Genomic DNA, 8,412 nt, shown 5'->3' on the forward strand with positions numbered 1-8,412 from the left:
CTGTATCTAATCTGGAGGAACCGGGTTTGATTCCCAGCTCTGCCGCCTGAGCTGTGGGGGCTTATCTGGGGAATTCAGATTAGCCTGTGCACTCCCACACACGCCAGCTGGGTGACCTTGGGCTAGTCACAGCTTCTCGGAGCTCTCTCAGCCCCACTTACCTCACAGGGTGTTTGTTGTGAGGGGGGAAGGGCAAGGATATTGTAAGCCCCTTTGAGTCTCCTGCAGGAGAGAAAGGGGGGATATAAATCCAAACTCTTCCTCTTCTCTTCTTCCTCTTCTTTATCAGTTATTGCTTCCCTGCCCTCTCTCTGAGCCAGGGAAAATAACACATATATTTACAGCAGTTGAACATTTGGATATTTTCTACTTTCGTAATCAGCTTTTTCTCTTATTTGGGTGCTGTGTGGTTTCTGGGCTTATCTGGTCAACCAGATGTGTTTCCGCACTCCTAACATTCCTGCTGGGTGTTTCCCTTCTAATAGTAATGCAGTAAGCATTAAACAATGAGGTTAGGAACAAGCCCTATTAGAAGGGAAACTGAATGGATGTGAGGAAGTCACCTTGAGTAATTGTAAGTGTATAAAAGTATTTTTAAAGTATTTAAAAGTATTTATAATAAAATTGTTCACATGATTTTATGTATAAATATTAATAATGTATGAAATGATATTTTAAATAATTTATTGAAAATATATTTATATAAACATTGCACAGATCCCAATTAAGATTGAAGAATTGTAATCTGAAGAAGAATCTATCGAAAACGGTTACAGTAGTGCAACCCGTTTATTATTGGATATTCAATTGACGGACTTGGCTCAGACCGGTCCGCATTGCCATATAGACCTACTTCTGCTGACTGGAATGCAGTATATGCAGCTATTGATAAGTGATTGATTATCTTCAAAGAAGAGGTCCCGTCCAAGTACCTATACGGATGAAGACATAGGACCGAGTGAAGAAGACATCATTTAGTCACCTTGACTATATTGTAGGGTGATGTGATATGTGTAGTATTGTAAGAGTCTAGGCTCTGATGTTGTTTGCACTTTTCACTGGTTGCACTTTATGTATTGCACTTTATATGTGGGCTTAGCGCAATTGATAAAGCAGCGGTTGATGCAGCGCGTTTGTTGTTTGTGGAGTGACCTTGGGCTAGTCACAGTTCTAGCACTTCTGTCTCAGGTCAACATGGCTGCTCTCTGACCCTACCACCATGTATTTGGATACGGTGGATTTAAGGATGGGGGAAGGGAAGTAGAACAATTTTGCGCACTGACCCTTCCCTACTCTTTGAAAAGCCTAGAGAACTGAGAATCCTGCTAATTTGAGGAGATGCTGGATTTTGTGGCAATTAAGCCATCTTCTTTTTACAACAATAGTTTATGTTTTGACTGCTTTCTGGGTCACTGAGCATCGCCGAAGGGAGAACCTAATGAACAGTATTTGACAACTTACCAAGTTATTAGTTTTGCTGGTTAAAGATGGGAAGAAAACAATTCCTCTAAGTAGCAACTTGCTGATTGGTGACCTTAATTAGACTGTCAAAAGGCAAGTGCCAATACAAAAAGCGAGGGGCGGATATGCCTGCAGGAGCTCAGCTAACTGTATCGATTCTGAAACTACAGATTGGAAGTGAGTCTGTTTTCCAAAGTAGCTTATGAACGAACGCAGCACAGAGCCAAACATAAATTTTTCCCCCCAAGCATCTATCAAGCTGTCTCTGGCAAGAGGACTTCCCAGCAAAACTGGTGACCTGCCAAACCAAAAAGATCCTGCCAGTCATATCTGGTAGCCCACTAGGGCATGATAACCCATCTGGCTTAGTTGCCTGCCTGGGATAGAGTAGGAGCCCCATATGTCTGTGTGGGAGAGCGAGTATGTGGTCAGAGCTGTCACATTATGAGAAGGCAAGAGTCACTGGAAAAGACAATAATGCTAGGAAAGGTTGAAGGCAGCAGGAAAAGAGGAAGTGTGGTATAGTGGTTAAAAACATGTGGATTTATGCCTCACGCTCCAGTTCAGATTTAAGGTGTGGGGTTGTGGCTCGGTGTTAGAGCATCTGCTTAACATGCAAGCAGGTTCAGCACATGGGGTAGAGGGTAAGAGCCGGTGGATTCTAATCTGGAGAACCGGGTTTGATTCCCCACTCCTCCACCTGAGTGGCAGAGGCTTATCTGGTGAACCGAATCTGGCTTCCACACTCCTACATTCCTGCTGGGTGACCTTGGGCTAGTCACAGTTCTTCGGAACTCTCTCAGCCCTACCTACCTTACAAGATGTCTGTTGTGGGGAGAGGAAGGGAAAGGAGCTTGTAAGCCACCTTGAGTCTCCTTACAGGAAAGAAAGGTGGGGTATCCAAACTCCTCCTCCACCACCAACTATACTACTACTACTACTACTACTACTACTACTACTACTACTACTACTACTACTACTACTACTACTTCTTCTTCTTCTTCTTCTTCTTCTTCTTCTTCTTCTTCTTCTTCTTCTTCTTCTTCACATGAGATGGATTGGCTCTATAAAGGAAGGTATGGACCTCTGCTTGCAAGACTTAAGCAAGGCTGTTCATGATAGGACTTTTTGAAGGACACTGATTCATAGGGTCATCATGAGTTGGTGATAACTTGACACCCCTTAACACACACACATGAATCAATGTCCTCCCAAATGTCGCATCGTTAGCAGCCTTACTCAGGTGTTGCAAACTGAGGGCTGTGACTTCCTTTATAGAGTCAATCAATCCATGTTGGGTCTTCCTCTTTTCCTGCTACCTTCAACCTATCCTAGCATGATAGCTTTTACGGCCCTGGCCCCTACCTGGTGGAACAGGCTCCCAGGTGAGATCAGGGCCCTGCGGGACATACAGAGTTTCCGCAGGGCCTGTAAAACGAACCTGTTCCGCCAGGCATTTGGCCAGCCGGGATAATACCACACTTCTGCGATAAATATCTGGCCTCCATGGGTGCAAGAATGGGGAAGGGGAAACAATTTTAATCACCATCTGAATTTTTATAATTTATATATGGTTTTAACTGGGATTGAATGTGAAATGGATTTTAACTGTTTTATATAATTGATGGACACCGCCCTGAGCCCTTCGGGGAAGGGTGGTATAGAAGTTTAATAAAATAAATAAATAAATAAATTATCTTTTCCAGTGTCTCTTGTGTTCTCATAATGTGACTAAAACACTATTAACCTCAGTTTGGTCATTTTAGCTTTTAGGGAGAGTTCAGGCTTGATTTGATCTGGAACTGACTTATCTTTTTGGTGGTCCATGGTGCCCATAAAACTCTGGTCCAACATTACATTTCAAATAAATCAACTTTCTTTCTGTCAGCTTTCTTCATTGTCTGTCAGCTTTCTTCCCTTGCATACTACCCCTCCCTCCCTCCCCTTCCCTTGCATGCCACCCCTCCCCCTCCCTCCCTTCCCTCTCCCTCCGCTAGGGTGGGTGGGCCATGTCCAGATGCTGGGCCCCCCTCCCTCCCCTCCCTTGCATGCTACCCCTCACTCCCTCCTCTCCCTCCCTCCCCTTCCCTTGCATGCCACTCCTTCCCTCTCCCTCCGCTAGGGTGGGTGGGCCATGTCCAGATGCTGGGCCCCCCTCCCTCCCCTCCCTTGCATGCTACCCCTCACTCCCTCCTCTCCCTCCCTCCCCTTCCCTTGCATGCCACTCCTTCCCTCTCCCTCCGTTAGGGTGGGTGGGCCATGTCCAGATGCCGGGGGCCCCTCCCTTCCCTTGCATTTCAGATCCATACAAAATAATGAGGTACAATAATGGCATGAATTAACTAGATCTCTGTTACCAACAACACATCTTAAGGAATTCTTAAGGAATCTTAAGGGTGCATCTGACATTTCTCATTTCATATATGGTGACAGATGTTGCTTTAAGATTTTGACTATCACTTTACATGCATGAGAAATTAATGTAACGGGTCAATAGTTGCTGCAGTATTTGACATCCCCTTTTTTGGAATTGGAAAGTAAATTGGGTGCTTCCAATCTGTGGGCCATGGTTTTGTTTTCCATATTAGTTGGCATATTCTTGCTACTCTTGGAATACCGGTAGCTCTGTTGATAACCAGAGGTGTAGCTGGGCCAAACTGCACCCAGTGCGCAGTCTATATTTTCTGCCTCCCATGGCTTCCCCACGGCATTCCCCCTTCCCCCCTCCCACACTTACCTTAGTTTCTTTCCTAGAACTTTTTCAGGCTGAAAAAAAGGCCTATTTACAGTTCAGGCTTTAAAACGGCCTGATGGGAACTATACTTTCCAGGAGACCTTGTGAGCCCCAAGGTCTCCTGGGAACTGTAGTTCCTCAGGCCATTTTTAGCCTGTACTGTGAACAGGCCTTTTTTCCAGCCTGAAAAAGTTCTAGGAAAAGGAAAGGAACTAAGGTAAGTGTGGGAAGGGGGGCGGGGGCACCACAAGAGGGTGCCGTGGGGGCAGGAGAGGGGCCTGTGGAAGGGGGAGGGGAATTTTGCACCCCCCACATGACCCAAAACTGTGCGCCCAGTGCATGGTGCACCCCCCTGTCCCCTGGTAGCTCCGCCTCTGTTGATAACCCATCTAAGCCTGGTGATGTTTTCTCCCACCGGCTCTTAGCGCAGCTTTCATTTCACTTTCTGAAACTGTAGGTTCTTCTTCAAAAGACTCTTCTTGGAAGGAATTTGTCGTCCTTTCATCTCTTTTGTCTTGTGTTCTTCAGTGTGTTGTTCCAGTCTTTTCTTTATTTTGTCCCATTCAGTTAATATGTTTCCATGTTGATCTTTCGGCATGCCTCGCCATGCTTTAAATTTCCCTTTGATCTCTCGTTCTTCCTTTTTTACTCTTCTATTTTTTTACGCTGCTTATTGTAATAGTATTCTCTATTTCAACATGCCAGCACCGTTGCCTTCTGCACAGCAGTAGCCGGGATTAGCTGAAGTGGCGCTACCTTTGTCTAGGAAAAATCCTCCTCAAATGTCACCTTCCACTTCTGTCACTGCCCAGTGGCCACCCTTCAAGAATTCCTCCACGTTAAGAACAAGATCTACCAGACCACGGCCACACAGCCCGGAAAACCCACAACAACCAGCGGTGCACAAAGTTGCATAGATCAGAAAACAGGGAAAGTAGAAGAAGGTCTTGTTAACTGTGGGGGTGGGGAAACTCTAATTCCACCAATTACAATCCTACAGACAATTATACCTAAAAATAACAATGCAGAGTTGCGTGAATGTACAATGAGGTCAAGAAGAAGAAAAGTCTGCCTTCGGGAGCCATCAGCAGGAAGCACTGCAAATCCGTTTGGCTCTTTCAAGACTTTTCTCAAGTGCATGCCATAGCTATGTTTCGAGTTGCCCCATCTTCTTGACTCAAGATGAGGCATGTATTCAGTTCACCCCAAAGTTCAGAACACACCAATTAGAAAAAAATGATAGTCATCTCCATCTGACTTGTTCATATCTGTAACATTTACACAAGCCAGTACACTCAGGCTATGCTGTGATTGCTGTAATTTGTACTGTGCATCTGTTTTGTATAGGAAGAAGGGTTTGTATTTATATTCCCCCTTTCTCTCCTGTCAGGAGACTCAAAGAGGTTTACAATCTCCTTTCCCTCTCCCCCGCCTCCCACAACAAACACCCTGTGAGGTGGGTGGGGCTGAGAGAGCTCCAAAGAATTGTGACTAGCCCAAGGTCACCCACCTGGCATGTGTTGGAGGGCACAAGCTAATCTGGTTCACCGGATGAGCCTCCACAGCTCAAGTGGCAGAGCAGGGAATCAAACCCGGTTCTCCAGATTGGAGTGCACCTGCTCTTAACCACTACACCATGCTGGCTCTCTACACTCTCCAGGAGGAAGCTGGAGATCTTCTGGGATTACGACTAATCTCCAGGTAAAAGAGATCAGTTCATCTGGAGAAAATGGACACTTTGGAAGGTGGACTCCATGGCCACATACCTTACTGAAGTCCCTCCCCTCTCCCCTATCCTTAAGGTCCCTCCCCTCTCCCTTATCCTTGAGGTCCCTCCCCTCTCCCCTATCCTTGAGGTCCCTTCCCTCTCCCTTGTCCTTGAGGTCCCTCCCCTCTCCCCTATCCTTAAGGTCCCTCCCCTCTCCCCTATCCTTGAGGTCCCTTCCCTCTCCCCTATCCTTGAGGTCCCTCCCCTCTCCCCTATCCTTGAAGTCCCTCCCCTCTCCCTTATCAAGCTCCTTCCTCCAAATCTCCAGGGGCTTCCCAATCTGGAGTTGGCAACCCTAGTCACTGCTGTTGTAGCCATTCAGAGACTTATCCTCAATGAAACGATCTAAACTCCTTTTTAAGGACGCCGATGCTTACTGGTTTATCCCCTGGTAGCAAATTGCCTGGTAGCAAGATAATTACTCACTCAGTGAAGAAAAAGACTACCATTTGGCTGGACGGTGATATAGGTAAGTATCCCTTTGTAGGTGAAAATCTCAGCTGTTTAAAAATGAAAACCTCACTGAGTCAGGCCACCCCCCCCCCCCCCCCCGACGTTCACAAAAGGAGAAACCAGCGACGGCCACGAGCAGGCAAGGCTGCAGGCTTCTCTGCCCTCAACCCGGTCCCACCGGCCTGCCAGATGATTAGAAGGATATTCTTTCTGATTTCGTTCCCCCCGCCTACATTTTGTGCTCGAGAAGGCGGCCCGCAGCCGAGGCATGAATGCAATCAACACAAGATCTCTCTGTTAGAGCTGACGAGCGGCGCTCATCCCACAGATCCTGCAAACTGCTAATTAACTCCCCATTATGATTTTTTTGCCCCGTTTCTCAAAGCAAAGCGAGATGACACAATTCAATTAAAATGACAAGAGGAGAATTGGGACTGATATATGTGGCTCTCGGTGCATTTTTATCCCCCTAGGCAAGATGGAAGAGCTGTGTAGTCGGGGCCACTTGCAGGGTGTACAAAAACACCCAATGGTTTAGAATCCCATTGCTGGATTGTTTAGTCCCCAGGAGACTGGGTTGCCAGCCTCCAGGTGGGGCCTGGATATCTTTTGAAATTGCAATTGATCTTCAGATGACAGAAATCTGTTCTCCAGGAGAAAATGCCCATTTTGGAGGGTGGAGTCTGGCACTATACCCAGTCGAGCAGGAGCAGCAGTGGCGTAGTGGTTAAAGAGCAGGTGCGTTCTAATCTGGAGAACCAGGTTTGATTCCCCACTCTGCCACTTGACCTGTGGAGGCTTATCTGGGGAACTAGATTAGCTTGTGCACCCCAACTCATGCCAGCTGGGTGTCCTTGAGCTAGTCACAGTTCTTCGGAGCTCTCTCAGCCCCACCCACCTCACAGGGTGTTTGTTGTGAGGGGGGGAAGGGATAGGAGATTGTAAACCCCTTTGAGTCTCCTGACAAGAGAGAAAGGGGGGATATAAATCCAAACTCTTCTTCTTCATCCTCTTCTTCCCTTCCCCAAACTCTGCCCTCCCCGGGTTCCATCCCCAAATACCCAGGAAAATCAGAAACTGCCATTTCCTCCGATTGCTGCAGTCTAGAAATCAGTTGTAATTCCTATCTCTCTTTTTTGCCATTTTTTTTATTTTCACAACTTAAAAAGACATACATCACTGTACACTTCCACGTCCATCATCACATTAATACAAAATAAAAGGAAAAAATACCCAAAAGAACACAAGAAAAATTAAAACATAAATTTTACAATAATTTAACCCAACCTATTATAACCAACTAAACTAAAAACCATAGCATGACCTCCCGCTATCTCATTGTTGAATTCTAATTTATTCTAGCTTCGTGCGTCTATTTAAAATGAAACGATTTATCAACTACTCACTGCATCATTACTAAAATTCTAATTCATTCTGCTGTTTTCTTTTAGATCTCAAATCCTGCGGTTATTTCTCTGCTACCATATTTCTCTCAATAGATAATCCTTAAAAGGTTTCCAGTTTTCTGCAAACCTCTCTGTATTACTGTCTCTTAATAAAGTTATTAATTTTGCTATTTCTGAGTGTTTTGTGACTTTCGATATCCAGTCTTCCTTTGTTGGTATTTCTCGTCTCTCCATTTCTGTGCATAAAGCATGCTTACGGATACATGAAAAGCAGGGGAGTTTTCGGCAGTCTAGAAATCAGTTGATGGCTAGTGGTTTTGAAGATTAAGAACTGTTAAAACAAGATCCAGTGGTGGCAGCAGTGGCATAGTGGTTAAGAGCAGGTGTACTCTAATCTGGAGGAACCAGGTTTGATTCCCCGCTCTGCCGCGTGAGCTGCGGAGGTTTATCTGGGAAACTCACATTAGCCTGGCACTCCAACACACACCATTTTTCATGCTAAACATGTGCTCTGCCATTGTGCCTATAAGTTTGAAATATAAATAAAATAAAATAAATAAATAGCTTGATTGACAGCCAAACTAAATCTC

This window comes from Sphaerodactylus townsendi, linkage group LG05, assembly GCF_021028975.2.
Source record: "Sphaerodactylus townsendi isolate TG3544 linkage group LG05, MPM_Stown_v2.3, whole genome shotgun sequence".
Taxonomy (NCBI): domain Eukaryota; kingdom Metazoa; phylum Chordata; class Lepidosauria; order Squamata; family Sphaerodactylidae; genus Sphaerodactylus; species Sphaerodactylus townsendi.